Source organism: Pelobates fuscus, chromosome 11 (assembly GCF_036172605.1).
Source record: "Pelobates fuscus isolate aPelFus1 chromosome 11, aPelFus1.pri, whole genome shotgun sequence".
Classification (NCBI taxonomy): Eukaryota; Metazoa; Chordata; class Amphibia; order Anura; family Pelobatidae; genus Pelobates; species Pelobates fuscus.
The window spans coordinates 42,468,271-42,489,172 of NC_086327.1; the positions used below are offsets into that span (position 1 = coordinate 42,468,271).

The following is a 20,902-nucleotide window of genomic DNA, read 5'->3' on the forward strand; positions in this document are numbered from 1 at the left end:
AAGAAACTGCCTGACGCGTTTTCTATAAAAAGAATTGACCGTAAAATCGTAAAGGAGATAAGAGTCCAAAGCATATGTTTCTATCGTTTACCAGCCAGTGGCTAATCTGCAAGTGGTCGGTTTCTTTGAAAGCAGTTGTTTATGGTGGCCAGATAGTAACTAAAAGTGATGATTCTGGGAATAGTGACAGCTTACATCACTTATTTTCTAACATGAGTAAAAAGCAATATACCAAACTTATAAGGATGCAGGTGCAACCAACTACATCAGCAACCTCTGATTACGACTTTGACAATATGCAAGGCTTCCTTGAAGGAACACTCCAAGCACCATAACCACTACAGCTAGCTATTATTATTATTATATTATTTATATAGCGCCAGCAAATTCCATAGCGCTGTACAATGGGTTATGGTGCCAGAGTTACTTTGAAATGCCCCCTCACCTCCCCATGTAAGGCGTCAAACTGTATTTGAACGGTTTGACTTCTTACCTGGGGTCTGCCGTGTGGGCCTCCCTGTCTCCACTACGAACATCAGAGAGCCAAAAGTTCATAAGCTCTCCCATAACTTAAATGAGCTCAACTTGCTATGGAGGTGGGAGTGTTTCTTTAACTAGACAGATAGACAAATAGATAAGACAGATAGACAGACAGATACTCTGTTACAGTAAAATTCACAGCACAAAAAAAAAAAAAATCAATAAAAAGTGCATTATGGTCACATGCATGGACACTTAGTTTGCATCAGTGTAATGCATTAACAGAGTAATTTATTGCCTAATTTGGGCACTTCTGACTGATACAGCGCCTTTGTGCTCTGTTCCGCTGCAGAAAGCATATTGGCATGGTAATTACGCAACAATGTCTACACACATGATCCTTCATTCATTGCAGAAACATTACCGCAAGTAATTGCAGATACGATGGGTTAATCTTTTAACATGATGGGAAAAAACATGTTCTCAGAATAAGAACGAAAGTTTCCTGGACAACTTTAAGCTGGTTCATGCAGTTCCCTGGTGACCTTGGATGTGCGCAAATCATGTCCCTATGCACTATGCCACCATGCAGGGATTAAAGTCTATATATTAATAGTTACATTTGTTGACTCAATAACTATTTACAGTTTCATAAATCAATTAATTTATGTCCAGCATCACATTTTTTTTTCTTTTGTCCACAATCACATGGAGGAAATCAGCCCGTTCAGCTTTTGTAAACATGGTACAGTTTATTACAACTGCTCTGGATCTCAAAGGGTTAACCATAGCAGTTCCAAAGAGAAAGTGATACTTAGTCCTTTGGCATTGAAAAGTCAAATACAGTGTCCAGGTAGACTGTGACAAGTGGAGAACATTAATGCGAACTTGCAAAATATACATTGTTACCCACTCAAAGGAGAGAAATTTAAGGCCAAAGTAGTCGAAATGGAAACATTCTCCATGTTAGCTATGCTTGCAGTTCAATTAATTTGGCCTTAAATTTGAAATTCACTCTGAATTCCCAGCTGCTCTCAGTTTAGTGATTAACTTTGATAGACTAGCGTTTTTAGAACATCGTAGTCAGAATAAACATCTGTAACCGGGCACAGAGGTTTATTCGCTGAACAGTGAGTGACTTGTGGTAGGCTCCAAGACTACAAAGTTTAGACAAAAATAGCAGAGTTTAAAGAGAAAACGCCAATTAGTTTAGTTTGTAATTATCTCCATCTCAGTTATTTAGCAAGTCAGTTATCAACTCGTCGCAACTCACTGTTTAGTGAGTTAGCTCACCTGGGTGACTTTTTCCAACAACAACACCTACTAAAGTAAGAATCTAAAGTTAACTTTAAATTCAAGGCAAAATAGCCAAACTTGAATTTTTTTCTAAATCCGCTATCCTACCAGTTCGGCTATCATGGCATAAAATAATTTGAAATTTGCGGTCAATTCACTTTGAATTCTCACTATAGTGAATAATCTTGTCAATTTTATGAATAATACCACTCCAAAGGTAAGCTATAATAGCTGATGCGGCAATTTTGGCATAAAACTTTGCAATTGCCTTTTCGATTCTCTACCTTTACCAATTTCATGAGTAACAGTTAGACATGTCTAATAGTAACATATTTATTTACCTCCCACACATATTGGATGAGTACAGCACTGTATGGAATCACGTGCAGGGTCATTAAACTTAAGGATGTACTTATAGTGCTCCCAATTGGTGTATTTTCAGCAGAACATTTCAGTAGAATTTTTAATGTTTGTTAAACTTAATGGAGTATTTTACGGCTGATCACAATACATTTACAGCATAGTAACTAGTGTATAACATACGATTATCTGTTCAATATGTTTGTGTTTATATCAACTGCTAAACTTAAAAACAATGACAGGCCTCTTGGGGGACGGTGAATAAAATGGATGAAATACAACACATGCACTGTTGTTAAACTGAAGTTGTATCTCCAAGAAAAAAACAAAAACGATTAAAACTACTGCATATGATAATCCAACGGACATGAGGTATACAGATGACAACTGATTTTTTTGTTTTTATATGGTTCAATGCTATCTCACAGTGGGGGCAATGTATAACAATAATTCTGGGTCACATTTTCTGAAAATGGGGCAGTTAGTATGAATGTGCTATTGGTTACTATGGCAACTGCACATCTTTTAAGCACTTTTAAATTTTGATTTGTACATAACAAAAGGGTGTACTTAAAGGCATTACGTGGAATTAAATCGCAAGCTTCTGTGACATTCTTGCTGTACTCGAAAGCAATCAAACTGCAAGCTTTTACAGTAAGGCAAATCGAATACAAGCCTAACAGGGTTATTTACTAAATTGAGAATTCAAAGTGAATTTCAAATTTAAGTTCAAAATAGCGGAGCTGAACAATTCTATAAATCAGCTATGCTTTCCGTACAGTTACTCTGACCTCAGATTAGAAATTCACTTTGACTTCTCACTTTAGTACATATTAGTGTAAGATAATTTATCCATATTGACCTTAAATTTGAATTTCACTTTGACTTTGATTATTCACTTTTGTGAATAACCCTGTGGGTTTGCAATATGTAACTAGTCTTGTGACTGTGCTCTTTATTTAAACCAACAACGATGGCAAATTGCAAATAGATTGCAAGCTGGAATATTTAATTAAGCTTAGATCGTTTTATTTAATTAAAGACTTGACAGGAACAAGGCAACTGAATGCCTCTGGGATATTTGTTTCACTCACATATTAAATACATGCATACTGATGTGTGGTGAATGCAATATATTCTTAGATTGCAAGCTTTTGAGACAATAAAAAATTAAGACATGTCTTTAATTTCCTTTGTAAAAACAAATTGTAGAGTGACTTATTGAAGGATATTTTATGGCTATCACATGCTGAAAAAATACAATTATGTCACAAACTGTACAGAACAATTAGATTGCAAGCTCTTGTGGTATCATGGCAATAATGCATTTATTACAACTCTGTGAAAACAAGTATGCATAGAAACATTTTGGTGATTATTAAAAAAACAAAACGAAACATTCTGAAAAGTGCAAATGAATGGCGTCTCACATTATTTTAACTGCATTATAATGAAGTGCTTGTTCTATTCTGAATGCATGTCAGCTGATATACTGTAAAGACCAATCAAGATTGCACAGACTAGGACAATCTAGTTTAACCCAGTGTTTGTTTTGAACAGAATAAGAGAAATTACACTTATTGTAAAACTCTTCCCGGACAGCTCTCTGTATAAGAACTGCTGAGATAGAGGAGAAGGCGCTGCTTGGGCAATATAATTCAAATATATAAATACACAGCAAAAAAACAAGACAGCTTTCTTACCTTTTAACATCCTACAATGGCTTGGCTTATCTTGCACCCATCAAAGTTGCTCCTATGCAGTTTGACAGGAAGGTCAACAGGGAGCTTGGTGCATCTAGGTAAGCATGTGCCAATTATATATTTACAAACACACAGATCTAGAAAAAAAAATTTATAAATATAATAGTAAAAAAAAAAAATAGTAAAAGTCGTTCATAGAGATGTCAGATTTTCTTGGCCGATTTTATGCAAATCTACAGGTGAGGAAGATATTTTATTTTAAGGTAAATATAAATACATTGTCCATAAATAATAATGCTGAGGGTTCTAAGGTGCTTTGTCTGTAAAAGTCGGATTCAGTCTGCATTCTTCTTGTAATGTTCCTATTGGAAGTCAGACCCCACTTCAGCACATTCTAAGCTGTACTTTTTTCGAGGGGGGTGAGGGGGGCGTTATTTATTTCGGTTTTCATGTGTGATTGGTCGGCTGTGGGCCCTCCGGTGGATGTGAATGGCTACTCGCCTCTCTGTGTCCCAGCTGAGCCCTCCTCCCTCACTATTCCTGGAAGTGCCTGGGTGATGTTGGTAAGGGGGTGGATTTCTAATCCTCTATCTCTTTTATTCCCTTTCCCTGCAGTGTAAATGTCATTACAAACACAAGCTGAAATGATAACAGGAAGCCCCCCCCCCCTTATACTCCCTCCCCACCACCCTCCATATATTCTTTTTTAGATATATATATATTTTAATAATATTAACTCTTTACTTCTTTATGTTAATTGTTGCAGTTCAATGCAAAGCAGCTGCATGCAAGCTTTCATGTAAACTCGATATGCACCGTTTAAATAGTTTATCATGCTTCTCATCGTGGGTTAATGTCTTGATGTGGGAAGGAATGGGGGAGGAGAGGGGGGGGGGTATTGTATAATTCTAAATCTGTCTTACAGAAACCTTGGGCTAGAAGGTAGATGTCCAGCTGTTGTATAGAAATAAAGCTGGCAAAGCATCATGGGAGTTGTAGTCCACACTGGTAACAAATCTTGGGATTTATAGTTTACAGCAGCTGGAGGGATCTGCTTTTCGATCTCCCCCCCTCCCTTGGGTTATTGCCAGTTATTTTAACGAAGTAATTAATAACTGAAACTGTAATTTTGCAAGAAATAAAATGACTGCCCCCTCTGTTAGGAAAACAAGTATTTTTTGTGGATTTAGACTTTGATACTGCACGTATCTTGCATCAGAATAGGCTAGTGCTTTAAAGCAACATTATAGTCGTCACCCAGTTCACTTTATATCTATAAAATGGTCTGCTGTGCATTAGTCCTGTCAGTTTAACCCTGCAATGTAATTAGAGAAACTGCAATGTTTACATTGTATGAAAAAAAATATCCAACTCTAGCCACTAGAGGCGCTGCTTCCTCCAGACCTTGGCCTGGAAATCAAATGCTGCTTATAGTAGCGTTTGATTGGAGGAGAGCGCAGGTTGGTTGCGCGTGTGTGCCTCCAATCCATTGCTTCAGAGACAAGGTCGCGTGTTATGTCATCTTGGATGCTGACATCACTGGAGGCGGTGCTGAAGCAGCAGCGGAGGAGTCCCAGTGCTGGAAAGGTTTTTGAGTAAGCTTTAACTTAATTTTTTGAATCCAAAAGGGTGTGGGGGTCAAAATGGAGCAGTGCGGAAATAATGATTGTTAATTTTGGGACTGTGGGTTCACTGTAAATAATGTAGTAGTTTGTTTCAATATAATATATATATACAGTGGGACCTCGGTTTACGAATTTAATGCGTTCTCCGGGATGTTTTGCATTGCGAAAAATTCGTAAACTGAAACACGGTTTCCCATAGGAATGCATTGAAAACCAATTAATTCGTTCCGGAGGTGAGAAAAAAGTCAAATAAAGTATTTTATCTGTTCAAAACTCTTTATAAAGTGCACTTTAAAGGCATAAATACTGTACAGGGACATGATTAATCAAGCAATAACATTTCAAACATCCAACTTTATGTTTTAAAACATCACACATCAACACACAGTAAAAGGCATGCAAACAACTAAGCTCAGCTCCCTAACTTTCCACTTCTTGAGATGCACCAAAAAGGCTCCAAACCCTGCTGCAAATGGCTCCAAAAGGCTCCACAACTTGCTGCAAATGGCTCCAAAACCTCTCCAACACCTCCACACTACACACTCACGTGCTACCCACACTTCAGTATGCAGGGGGCGGAGCTATAAACTGGGACACTTGTTTCGTATTGCGAAAAAAATCATAAACCGAGGCATTTTTTTTTACGAATTTTCATTCGTACACAGAATTTTCATTCGTACACAGAATTTTTTGTTTACCGAGGCGTTCGTTAACCGAGGTTCAACTGTATATATAAAATAGAAAAAATATCTATTGCACTCCATGTTGTATTCAGATAGTTGCCCGGTGCTCGTCAGGCCCAATGTACAGAAAGCAATCCAGATTGCACTCTCAGGTCTTTGTAAAAATAAAACTTAGCTTTTAATTAGCTTGCCATAAAAAAAATCAATGTTTCAGTTTGTTACACAAACTGTAACAAACTGAAACGTTGATTTTTAACGGCCAGCTAATTAAAAGTTAAGTTTTATTTTTACAAAGACCTGAGAGTGCTATCTGGATTACTTTCTGTATATTTATATATATGTGTGTGTGTGTGTGTGTGTCTGATTTGCCTTACCTCATTTCCAAGGTTCGCTTATAGGATATTTTGTGTTTTTTATTGTGGCACCCAATGAGTTACGATGAAATTGTCTTAAATAAAAAGTACTGTAGTGTGTAAAATGACTCATAACTTACCTAAATGCTTGATGTGTTTAAAAAAATGTGATTACATATGTTTTGCTTGTCTTCTTGTAGTTTGGCTTTTTAATTAATTAATTTATTTATCTTCATGTGTTACAATATGTTTGCTTATCTGCAGCATAATCTCACTGTTCGGGAAGGACATTGCAGAACAAGTTTGGCCAAGTACAGTAAGTGTGCTAATAATTCACAGAAAATGACACAATTCCCACAGGACACAAATAAAAAAGGCATATAGCATGTGCTTGTGCTTTCCCATGCAAGATTAAAGGGGGAGTATTATTAAAAATGACACCCTATTTTTCATGTATTACAGACAATTCATTCAAAATATACACCTTTTGAAGTTCCATTCACTCAGATTTCAATAGCAGACAGGCGCCCTCAGTGTGAATAGGTTAAACAAGTAGGAATAGTTGTTTCTTGGTATATGAGGTCTGCAGAAGTTAATGGATAAGTAGTTTATACCCCAGAAGCAGTTTCTCTCATCGTATAGGATGAGTGAAACTGCTGTATAAACTGTTATCAGTCCTACACCTACTGCAGCTGTTATCAATTTGTTCACAGCCTGATTAGTTGTTTTGTAGATCCGCGCATGCACATCTTCGAGAAGGTATGCCTGATTGACATCTCTCAGGGGCTGGCTTACAGCTACATCAATTCTTATAAATTGCTGCAGTGAGTCGCTCTCAGAGCTGAGATCATGGAACACACTTATGGAATCTATTTGTTGAAGAAACATTCCAAGCACCGTAATCACGATAGCCTGCTGTAGACGTAATGATACCCGCAGTGCACTGGTGCCCTCCCAAGGTACGTAGTAAAACTGGGTGAGAACAGTTTGACAATTTACCAGCTGTCTAGCAGATGGCTGCTGTGGTTTCTCTGCAGCTTCTCTGCTGAGCTAGGCCTGGTATCCTGTAATGATTATAGTCATTTGAGTGTTTGTTTAAATAGCAGGTAGTGGTGAAAACTGATTTTCTGAATTTTAAGACATTTTGCTAGTCGGTTCTCAACTCACCACAAGTTTTTTCTAGTGAGAGAGCCCCCCTCTATGTCTATTCAGACATATTCTTTGGTATTGATATAGTTAATCATATTACTGCTGGTACCGGCAGCTCTTATACTAGCTGCCATACTATAGCTACTATGTTAACTGTAGTTATTGCAGTTGACAAATTCTCCTGACAGCAATACAGCTTATGATGATGACTACTCCAAGTTGCGACATTCCTGTGAAGGCCGGCGTGCAGTGATTTCTATGAATAATCGTATTTGCAATATTCCTGTTAATGATTTTGTTATTGCTGTGACTACAAGGAAATCCTGAATATGAATTAATCATGCATTAGGTTATCTGAATTTTCAGCTGATATCCAGGTGATATAACTAAATGAATAACTCCTATAACTTACAAGTTTTGAGCCAGTGATTATAGTTTGTATTTTCAAACTGCACTCATTACTTTTTCAGCCCTGATAAATGCTATAATTTGAGCAGGATTGTTTCCACTTCTAGGCCAATTAGGGAACAGGGTTCATGACTGCCAGGATATGCTTGTCAGTCAGGATTTCACATATCTGGTGATTGGCTTTTTTATGGCAATATTTATAAATAATACCAATGTCCTATATAAATAGGCTAAAAAAAGGGAAGGAAGAACAGGATAAGTTTACCGGACCTTAGAGTGGCTGGATTTAATGCCTAAAAAGGTGAGAAATCGTAGTAATAATGATGCCTAGTTCAAGGAATACAGAGGTACACAAGAACAAGAAAATAAGCCAAGATCAAAGGGATACAGAGAGTCAGAACAGTCAAAATACAAAACCAGGTCAACAACAGGAAAAACAGAATAACAATAAACACACTCTTGGGCTAACAAGAACCACAACGGGGCAATGATTCCTAGCAAGGGGGAACTTATATCTGACTAGAAAGAATACTATTGGACATCATCATCACCTTGCACCAGAACACACAACGGGGTGTGACCTATGCAGAGCAGACCAAGACGTCTAACAAATATGACATCACTAAAAGGTGGAGGTATCCTGGAATACGGCATTCACCCCAGTGAGATCAGCGTGGGACTGGGATCTTCGTGGCTGCCGTGCGACACAAAATTAGATTTCTGTTCCTTTCCTTATCCAACATAGTTAATGCTACAAAAAGTTATTACAAAAGTGGTCACATTATCATTTTGCTCTCTGTTTATTGTTACTTCTACTATGTTACTGTCCATCCCTTGTTCAACATATAATCAAATAAAATAAATGTGGCATTCATCACAGAGCCAAGCAAAACTCTTCATTTGAGCATTGTTGATAAAAAAAAAAAAACATCTCTTTATTTACCCCTTTTAGAGGATTTCATACTCCTCAACATTGGTGCCCTATAAAGTCGGAAGCCAGTGGATAGGTTAAAAAGAGGGAGGAATGCGTCATTGGTGCCTCCGAAAGGGGGTGAAAGACACACTATGCTGCCTGCCAATCAAAAAGACAGGCCCAGCGTTGGCAGGCAATGCAGGGAGCTCTGCTTCAATCACTCTCTCCATGGTCTTAGTACCCTGAGTGTGGCATGAGTATGGCTTATGAGGCACTTGTGCTATAACTTTTGGGGTATGTCCTGGTAGCGGGTCATGACTGTTGGGAGGCCATAATCATGACTGTTGGGAGGCCTTGGATTGAAAAACATGTTCTTCCCGCCCCACTACCTGTTCCCTCAATCCTATTCCCTCATATCTCATCCACACCCTGTCTCCCTCTCTTGCTCTTCCTCTCATTAAATTAGTAATCTCTCCCTTTCCTCCGGCACATTTCATTCACCCTTCAAGCATGCAACCATAACGCCAATTCTGAAAAAGCCCAACCTTGACCCCAACTCCCCATCCAACTACCGCCCTATATCGCTATTGCTGTTTACCTCCAAGATCCTTGAGAGAGTTGTGTATGTAAGATTGACAGATTTCTTTGAATCCAACACTCTGCTTGACCTGCTTCAGTCTGCATTCCGCGCTCGTCAATCTGTTGAAACAGCTGTGACCAATGTATCCAACAATTTAATTGCTGCTTAATCTTGTGGCCATTACTCTATCCTAATTCCTTGATCTTTCTGCTGCCTTTGACACTGTTGATCATCAACAGCTTCTTTTCATTTTCCGTAATCTCGGTCTTCGAGATACTGCTCTCTCCTGGTGCCCCTCCTACCTCTCCCTGCGCTTTTTCAATGTTTCTTTCTCTGGCTCTGGCTCTTCTCCCCAACCCCTCTCTGTTGGCGTTCCCCAAGGTTCTGTCCTTGGTCCCCTACTGTTCTCCATCTATACTGCCTCCATTGGTAAACACATCAGCTCCTTTGGCTTCCATTATAATTTATATGCAGATGACACACAAATCTACCTGTCCTTTCCTAATCTCTCTCTGCTCATCTTGACTCGTATCTCTGACTGCCTCTTCTTGATTTCCAACTGGATGGCTCACTTCCTTAAACTCAGCCTGTCCAAAATAGAACTTCTGGTCTTTCCTCCCTCAAGTGTTGCTACTCCCGTATCTGTCTCCCTCCAAGTCAAAGGCGCCACCATCACCTCTACCTCTCAGACTCACTGCTTAGGTGTTCTCTTTGACTCCGACCTCTCCTTCCCCCCTTATGTCCAGTCAATCGCCAAATCCTGCCGCTTCCATCTCAAAAATAGAGCTCACATCTGCTCCTATTTAATACCAGACGCAACTCAGGTGCTGGTCCATGCCGTTGTTCTTTCTCGCCTTGACTACTACAATCCCCTTCTCAGTAGTCTTACGTGTTCCCAGATTGCACTGCTGCAATCTATAATGAATGCGTCAGTGAGTCTCATTTTCTTGTCCGCCCGCACCTCCCACGCCCCCCCCCCCCCTCTTTCAGTTCCTACTTTGGTTTCCAGTTTAGATATAGGGCTCAATTTAAGATTCTGGAGCTTGCTTACAAGTCCATGCATAATGCTGCTCCAACCTACCTATCTCCGCTTATACACATGTATGTTCCGTTGAAGCCCTTGCGCTCTGCCGAAGACCTACGTCTATCCTCTGTCCGAACTCCCACATCTAATCCTCGCCTCCAAGACTTCTCCAGGGCTGTACCTTTTCTGTGGAACTCCCTTCCCTTCTCTTTTAGACTTTAACCCAGTCTCCACTCCTTAAAAAAATCTTTGAAAACACACTTCTTCAGGAAAGCAATCAATTTAAACTGTTAGTTATATAAATAATAATAACTATATTTAAATGTACAACCCATACTGTTTGCCTGATTTCCCCTGACAGTGTCTGCATGATCTGGGTGAGGAGTATTCCACTTCAAAGACTCTCATATTTAATTAATTAAAAAAACAGCAGTCAATCAGACAGGCAGGGGGTTTCCTTCCTCTACCCTGAACTAGTAGAAGTGGTAGGTGCACTCAACTTGAGTGCGCTTGGCTCTTCTTGCACACCTCCTTTTCACACCAGCATTGCGCGTGCACACGGAGGGAAGCTACATGGCTTCTCAGTGTGAAGCCTCTCATAGTCTATTTCCCCATGAAGAGACTCGGAGGGCTTGCAAAGGCTGCAGTAAAGAGAACTGCAGCTTTTGTAAGTTTTTTTTAAGATATACACTGCTAACAAAAATAAAGGGAACACTTAATCAACACAATGTAACTCAAAGTCAATCACACTTCTGTGAAATCAAACTGTCCACTTAGGAAGCAACACTGAGTGACAATCAATTTCACATGCTGTTGTGCAAATGGGATAGACAACAGGTGGAAATTATAGGCAATTATCAAGACACCCCCAATAAATGAGTGGTTCTGCAGGTGGTGACCACAGACCACTTCTCAGTTCCTATGCTTCCTGGCTGATGTTTTGGTCACTTTTGAATGCTGGCGGTGCTTTCACTCTAGTGGTAGCATGAGACGGAGTCTACAACCCACACAAGTGGCTCAGGTAGTGCAGCTCATCCAGGATGGCACATCAATGTGAGCTGTGGCAAAAAGGTTTGCTGTGTCTGTCAGCGTAGTGTCCAGAGCATGGAGGCGCTACCAGGAGACAGGTCAGTACATCAGGAGATGTGGAGGAGGCCGTAGGAGGGCAAGAACCCAGCAGCAGGACCGCTACCTCCACCTTTGTGCAAGGAGGAACATGAGGAGCACTGCCAGAGCCCTGCAAAATGACCTCCAGCAGGCCACAAATGTGCATGTGTCTGCTCCAACGGTCAGAAACAGACTCCATGAGGGCCCGACGTCCACAGGTGGGGTTTGTGCTTATAGCCCAACACCGTGCAGGGCGTTTGGCATTTGCCAGAGAACACCAAGATTGTCAAATTTGCCACTGGCGCCCTGTGCTCTTCACAGATGAAAGCAGGTTCACACTGAGCACATGTGCATGCATGTATTAATTGGGTGTATAGCTACTAAAAAGTGATTCGTATTTATTTGGGTAATGGAATGTCCCTTTAAGAATGCTCACAGTTGAGATGGGGTTAAGTTATAATATTATTATCATTATTTTATTATTTATATAGCACCATCAAATTCTATAGAGTGTACAATATGACTCTCTCTCAAGTATACAGTAGGTCTGTAATTCCAAAAAATGCATTACTGTTTCTTTATTCTGAATCTACTGAGACCTAGAACACTAATTACATTTTCTAAATGAATAGATTCATTTAATACCTACAGTTGTAACGAAAGTTCTTACAAACTATTTAGCCTTGCCCTCTTACAAACTATTTAGCCGTACTCAACCAAGATACAAAATACTGGTTTTATACAACAATGGTGATAATCCCGTGATTAGTATTTACTTATTTGATTGAGATACGGGTAACTAACTGTAAAAGTTATCAGCGCACAATCTAACAGTGGAATAAGTTAATCGTACAAGCAATTCTTGCACATCTGGTGGTGATACGGTTCATCCACCCTGCTTTAATGCTAGTCATTTAAAAAGTGGTTTGTTCATAAAATCACAAGCACATGTGCCTATAAAAGAAGGTTATAAAACAAGTACTTTAAGAAAAAGACTGTACTCATTTAAGCAGGTGTGTATGTACGCAAAAATGGAAATTCAATTGTAGCATTATAGATTCTAAAAAAGAACACATTTCTCATGTTTGATGCTGTGTTACTGCTTCAGGTAGGGCTGTGCAAGACAAAAGTGTGTTATCTTTGTGCGAACTGCTTCAAATTAAGGTTTGTGTGTTACTCAAACTCTCTCATGAAATTGGAAGCAGAGGACAACTTCTGTTGCAAAAGAGATAAAAATATATATAATAAATTAATTTTAAAAAATCTCTTCTATGGGACACCATGTGCAAAGTGTTCCTTTAAGGGGTTAAGAAACAAATATATAGAGGGCCGTCTGTATGTATGCTGTGGGTGAAGTGTGTGTCTGGGCCACCCGATGGACCCTCACACAGGTTCCCCTCGAACTCCTGGAGGAGTTCAGCACTTTGCCTTCTCATGAATTTAACCAAACGCTAGCTCCCTGACGGCCATTTGCATGAATCAAACCCACAAATGGTCGTCACTGGTACTTCGCTCTGACCGCTATGGAACTAATTTCGGCATGAGAACTTCGTGGGTCTCTGGTGACAGGACTTAGCCGCTAATGTTATGGAACTGTTCGGCATGAGGTGACCGTACAATTCCCAGACAACTTGGTCTGGGGTTTTAAACCACTTTGCAACCCGCCAGGAGAGCACTTTATGAAGGGAATGTGCCTGAGACTAAGGGGAACAAACGCTACCTGACAGCCAGACAGAGCACCCCGTATTTCAGAAGCTCCCGAAAGTTGACTGGCAAAAGCACCAAACTGGAACTATTTTGGATATAGGACCACGTGTGCGGCCGGTCAGAACTTTGCCCTGATACCTTTACCCCTGTACTGCATGGATCTAAGGGCTATTTGGGCAACTCGGGCACTCAGATCAGGGCTATTTGGGGCTGTATTATTTGTGGGATTATTGTATGTTTTTATTATGTTTTGGGGTACTTTGATGTTTTTATATTTTTGTGTTGGGCTCTCTGCTCCTGGGAGATAATTAGCTTACCGGTCTTTAACACAATTATCTCCCAGGCCCAGAGATGCTGGGGTCTGTGCATAAAAGGCCAGTTTGGTTCATTTAAATCAGTTGTACTCCCAGAACTATGTGTCGTCTTGTTACTGGGAGGGGAAAGGGCTATTAACTACTCAGCACCTTGTTCCAGCTCATGGAGGATTTGGCTGGAAAAGTCCTTCTAAGGACTAGAGCTCACAGGACTGTGTGTCGTCCATTCCCTGTTCCAGAACGGAGAGGCTCCAGGAGGACCCCATTAAAACCACGGCAACTGGGGCAGAAGTGTTGAGGTTCCAGCTCCACAGTGATCCGTGTTGGAGGTACAGGGAGCTCCGCTACAATATATATATATATATATATATATATATATATATATATATTGTAGTTTTTAAAGATATATTTTTCCGGTGCCTTGTGTAAAAATTAGTCAAAACATGTATTCCATGTTTTGTAATGTTACCACCCAGAATTAATATGTATTTTATTGGAATTTTCTTATATGATCTGTACAACATACATAACACTGATGGTGCAAAGTATTTTCACTGTGACACAAAAATCAATTCATTTAAATTCACAGAAAACAGAAATCTGTTGCATAAATATTCATCAACGTTATAAAAACCCTCCCGTATTGTGCAACCATTTGCCTTTCTCATTGAAATAATTAGTGAAATGTGTGTGTGTTGTTTTGCCAACAAATCATCTGAATATATGGGATGTATACACTTATGTAACAAATTAGCAGTGGGTGACTGGGGAGGGTGCTTGGTTCCTTTGCCTCAGAGAGCTCCAGTTTCAATCAAACTGCTTGAAAACTGTTTTACCCACAACACGGGTATGGCTTCAGCAGTCTAATACACTGGCATATGTAGTATTGATACCTAGGCTGCCCCATTATGGGGCTTGGGATGGTTACAAGTCCAGTATAACAGCTTGTCTGTTGCAGTGCGTTTTCTGCAGATGTTTCTGTTTGCAATTCCTTTGACAGTTTTAGAGATCATACTACCTAAAAATGATTGAATCAGTTGGCACTTCTTAATGTAATCTAAGATTGAAATGTTACTACAGTCACTTGTCTAAACTATTAACATATCAGCGATATAATTTTAATGCAAACATACATCACATATTGATGCAATTCATAGCATCATGTTTCTTCTACCAATCCCGATATAGCTTGGTGTAAAAGGGTCACAACAGGTGCTCATTGCTGTACCACAAACCTCATGCTAGAACCTGGTAGTGAATACAAATATATTGTTTCTGAGTATATATTTGTATATTCTACAACTTCTGTCTTTTTTTATTTAATATTCTGTATATTCAACACTAGTTTCATGTAGGATACTAAGATCCAACACTCAGACTGCAGATTAATACATAGACAACAATAGCTTGAGAGTTTAATAACTTCACTGTTTGTTTGGTATGAAGGAAGCGATTTGGCAGGTATTCTGAAAATGTTATCTGTGTAGCTCATGCTGTTAATACCAGATATGATCGGTCTCCCAGACAAGTCATGAGTGTGCTTATGAACCTTAGTTTAAAAATAGAATGTGGAGATTGTAAGCATCTTGACCAGCATAACACTATACTAAGCATTTGCTTTCACTTTATTCATTAAAATGTAGCTAGATGCTCACTAGCGGCACCTATCTCCCACCTGGAAGTAGACACAGTAATACACAATCTACCACTAAACAAAGCCCCAGGTCCGGATGGACTGCCCAATGTGTACTACAAAAAGTTCTCCTCCATCCTTGCCCCTAAAATGGTATCACTCTTCACATCTACCACCGGATTAGAATCCATGCCGTCGGATATGCTTGCAGCCAACGTAGCCACACTGCCCAAACCGGGGAAACCGCCGACCCAATGCGCCAACTTCCGCCCCATTTCTCTACTGAACTCAGACATGAAGATCCTAGCTAAAGTGTATGCCAACCGCCTGACGGACATCCTCCCAAACATCATACACTATGACCAGGTTGGATTTGTGCACGGCAGGCAAGGTACCGACGGAACGCGCAAAGCCCTTGCACTCGTGCACACCATGCATAAACAATCCCCTAAGAGTCTCTTATTATCTCTGGACGCAAAAAAGGCATTTGATCGCCTGCATTGGCCTTTTCTAAGGGCGGTCCTGGTCAAATTTGGTTTCCCCACACATTTCATCTCAGTGGTCAAATCATTGTACAGCAACCCAGAAGCCCGAGTCTTCACGTCGGGATTTCAATCCATACCCTTCCCCATCACGAATGGATCGCGACAGGGGTGTCCCCCGTCGCCCTTCTTGTATATTATGGCCCTGGAACCCTTAGCTGAAGCCATTCGCTCGGCGGAGGAGATCAAGGGAATATGGGTGGGGGGTAGAGAACACAAACTGAATCTCTTTGCAGATGATGTCCTGCTCACTATCACTGACCCCCAGGTATCGTTACCGGTGTTCCATAACATACTACAAGAATACAGTAAGTGTTCATATTACAAATTAAATCTCTCCAAAACACAGGCCATGGGGGTAGGGATGGAGGAAACATACTTGACGACTCTACGAGAAAAATTCTCTTATGATTGGAGAACAGACTACCTCACATTTTTGGGCATAAGGCTTCCACACAATCTGTCAAACTTGTACAACCTGAATTACACCAAACTTAGTAAGGAGATCATAACCACTCTCCAAAATTGGAAAAATAAATGTATTTCCTGGTCAGGACGCATAGCAGCTGTTAAAATGGTAATTCTGCCCAAATTACAATATTTATTTAGGACACTCACCCTATGGATACCACCAACCTATTTCACATCACTCCAACAACAAATTAACCTCTTCATCTGGCAGGGGAAAAGACCCAGAGTAGCCATATCCACACTATACCAACCCAAAACTACGGGAGGAATGGGGCTCCCCAATGTGCAATTGTACCATAGAGCAGCTGTCCTAGCCAGCCTTTTCTCCGTCACCCTAGAATCTAATCAACCACAATGGGTAACCATTGAACAACACTGGCTACAAAACCAAGATATTGATACATTAATGTGGCTACCCCCTAACAGTAGAGGCAATACCACACAAGCATTACCTGCCACACTAGCGATGTTAAAAATCTGTGATGTCTCACGTAAACTCTTATGCAACAACCACCCAATCCCCCTCTCAACCCCTATTAAAGCTTTAGCCCGGGTGATACCCGACTTTAACTACAGGGTCTGGAACAGATGTGGGGTGCGTCATGTACACACCCTCCTACATGAAGGGAAACTAGCCACTTTTGACCAATTAAAACGAAGCCATACCCTCCCGAATACGGCGCATCACTCCCACCTCCAATTATCGTCCTGGTGGAAATCTCACTCACGAAACTCTAAACCCCCAAACTAACATCACACTGACAGACTTTGAGAAATGCATTATGGCAGGGAAACAGGTTAAAAACCAATATCAACCATATATACTTTGTTGTTACCAGACGAAGTATCAAAACCTTCTCATGTATACTCTCATGGGAAAAGGATCTAAACATGACAATACCAGAGAAAACCTGGTTGGCTTCGGCAATTATCACGAAAGGCTTAACACAGTGCGCTTCTCACCTAGAACTAACACGTAAGATCCTCTACCGCTGGTATATGGTTCCCACATTAGCCACGATAGACCCGACACTACCCAGTACATGCTGGAGATGCAAAAAAGAATCAGGCTCATTCCTTCATATCTGGTGGCAGTGTTCAAAACTCCAACTATACTGGAGAGCGGTCATTTCACTGATCCGCCAACAGTCGTCCATCACAATACCAAACACCCCGTCCTCTATACTCCTATTCATGTTCGGCACCACCTACCCGAAATCCGTGAAATATTTTATATTTCATATTCTGGTGGCAGCTCAACAACTTATAGCAAAAAACTGGCTATCGCCCAATAATGCCTTAATACAAGAAAAAATTAGATACATGTCCCAAGTTGGAGAAAGACGAATCTAACATCTCACAGGTACCACCTGGAAATAGCTGGAAACACGAAATATGGGAGGATTGGGAACTAAAACATCGGACATGAGACACGCATAATACACCCAACACGTATAACTCCACTGTAACAAAGGATCAGGCAGACCCATACCCATACCGAGACAACGGGAAATAAGGTAACATGGTCTGGGAGGTAACGACACTATAGGAACCTACCACTCTACATTGTAGGAACACTAGTGGATTTGAGTTATCCAAATGACCAGCTAACAGAATGCTGATAATTCATCCTGCTCCCCCCCCTCCTTTCCCCAACCTCCCCCCCATTTATAAGTGACCTGCTAAAGCTGTCTTCTCATGCGATGTTCTACCTACATCTCACACACACATGTTTAGTGCCACAAATGCACACATATCACAAGGACGAGTCAGCTGAGAACATCACCCTGAACTGGGATACACTGCGACAAGTAGATACGCCTGGTCTAGATTGTCGCATACCGCAAGCATGGAAACTGTAAATGACTTGAAATATAACTGCAATGTAAATCTGTAACGTATAACATGTAAAACAAGTATTATGTTCCTCTCCTAACCTTACCCTTTCTTTTTTGTACCCGTAACGTTTTGCACAAAATAAAAATTGTCAAATTGAAAAAAAGCTAGATGTTCTCTGAACATCTGAGTTCTGAAATGTCATCAAGATTTTTACTAGCCCTCCACAGCCCAACACTCTCAACCTATTATTGATTAAGCACCCTTGATTCTTCTCTGTATATTATCAGTCTGTGTTATCATGTAGGAATATTTGATGTTTTCCTATCCTATTACAGTATTTCTAGATATTCTGTTTAAGTCTAAGCTTATGTTTCTCAAAATATGGATCATTACTTAAAGGACCACTCTAGTGCCAGGAAAACATACTCGTTTTCCTGGCACTAGAGTGCCCTGAGGGTGCCCCCACCCTCAGGGACCCACTCCCGCCCGGCTCTGGAAAGGGGAAAGGGGTAAAAACTTACCTTTTTCCAGCGCTGGGCGGAGAGCTCTCCTCCTCCTCTCCGCCTCCGTTCCTCCCCGTCGGCTGAATGCGCACGCGCGGCAAGAGCTGCGCGCGCATTCAGCCGGTCACATAGGAAAGCATTCATAATGCTTTCCTATGGACGCTTGCGTGCTCTCACTGTGATTTTCACAGTGAGAATCACGCAAGCGCCTCTAGCGGCTGTCAGTGAGACAGCCACTAGAGGAAATAGGGGAAGGCTTAACTAATTGATAAACATAGCAGTTTCTCTGAAACTGCTATGTTTATAAAAAAATTAGTTAACCCTAGAAGGACCTGGCACCCAGACCGCTTCATTAAGCTGAAGTGGTCTGGGTGCCTAGAGTGGTCCTTTAAAGTGGCTCTATAACCCCCTCAATCCATCTGAGAATTCTATACATTTAACAGAAATTCCAACACAGTCAAATATATCATAAGACAAGGTAAGAACTACTTTGAAAATTGCTCTTTTAATTAAGGATCCTTAGGTCTCTCTGGATCCTTCATAGACCTCAATGCTTCACCACCAAAAGTTGAAAAAGATCCTCCAGATGGACATGGCGGTGACTATGAGGGCCAGCTTCAGGTGAGTAAAACCTACTTTTCCTTGCATCCCCAGGTGACCCTACACCATATGGCGATGTCACCAATGGGGGTCTTTGCCTAGAATGTAACAAAGCCAATTTAAATGTCTGGATATTTTGTTTCTCGGTATCAAATTTTTAATGAACTCATTCATATTGTATCACTTAATATTTCCATAAAATCTTCATGAATAGCTTTCACCCTTTCCCTTCTTGGAGAAAATATAATCTAGTATATATGGGAGACAAGATTAATTCCTCCTGTAGGGAAAGGACTCACCAGCTAACTCCCCTTGCAGCAAATCACTAAGTGGCGGCTAACTGTAACTATAGGAATATTACATACAATCTTGCATCCCCGTAGTCAGAAATTCACTCCAAGCAGAGTCAGAAATAAATTCAAGAGACAGAATTAATGAGAGCAAAAAATTGTTGTTAGACACTATTTTATAATTGAAGAAAAGCACTTTAGATTTTTTTTTAACATACAGCATATTTAGAGGAACATCCCAAGCATCAGATCCACTACCAATTGACAACTCGCCTACATCCTCTGGGGACCATGCTGGTGAAGCCAAGTCTTCATAATTTGTTTTGATAATTTACATATAGCTCGGTTATTTTAAAGCAATGATATGTTTGTCGTTTTGAGTGACCAAATGAATACATGTACACTTTAAATACTGTATAAAATATGGTTTCTTGAATTTTTATATGAAGCACTTTACTGCCTACACTTTAAGATTTATGTGTGCACTTTATAGAAATCTCATAAAAGCTCATAAACCTGACCAAAGTACCGGGTCGGGACTAAGGGGGTTGCAATCAGGATATCCCCAAGAGTGAAGCGATATACGCAAAATATTCTCGGGGTCAGCCGTAGCAACTTACCCTGTTCGTCCAACCTTCGGGTATGGTAACGGGAGCACGCCAACTCCAAATAGTGGAAGGTGCAGATGATGCCGTTCCCGCCAAGACAACAGCCAAAAATCAAAGACCGGGTTGTAAGTGAAGGACCAGATGAAAAACCAGGTCGGGGGCGGGGCCGGACCGCCGAGCTGGCTGGTCGCAAGTGGGACCAGCTCCTGCAACCCAAGGCCCAACAAGCAACGAAACTGGAATATATCGGGCACAAAACCGACCGGCAACGGTGGCCCTCAGCGGGCGGAGAGCTCTGGATCCAGGGTGAGGCTGGCCGAACAGGCTTCAGTCCCCTGGAGGAGGAATCACTTTTGAGGCCTGCTCATAACTAACCACCATTTTCCAATATATATTTTTTATGTGCACATCCCCAGTTCCAGACTTCATCTGATCGGTGTAAAGGGGCCCCATACCACCTACCTTACAGATATTTGATCTGGACATCTGATGTGTTCTTTGATATGATCTATTTTACTGTACTAATTATGGATTATTTTTACATATAATAAATGATATTTTATACATACGTTGTATATGGTTATAATATATCTATTCAGGTGGATTAACCCAGTATTTATGCCAGTTCCTTTATTGATCCCTAACTTGGCGGTCATTGTGGTGTTAATGTTATAGTGGTCACTATTTTAGTATTATTTGTTTATTATTCATTGG

The 20,902-nt window shown here is 40.6% G+C and overlaps 1 protein-coding gene across 1 annotated transcript in view; it reads right to left on the reverse strand.

The window, feature by feature from the left end:
- The window catches only part of LOC134577098 (suppressor of cytokine signaling 3-like), a 35,779-nt gene extending 31,584 nt beyond the window's left edge, over positions 1-4,195 (reverse strand). The window contains exon 1 of the mRNA XM_063435753.1: positions 3,840-4,195. The gene's annotated coding sequence lies outside the window, so the exon portion shown is untranslated. The remainder of the gene's footprint in view (positions 1-3,839) is intronic.
- Positions 4,196-20,902: the final 16,707 nt, after the last annotated feature.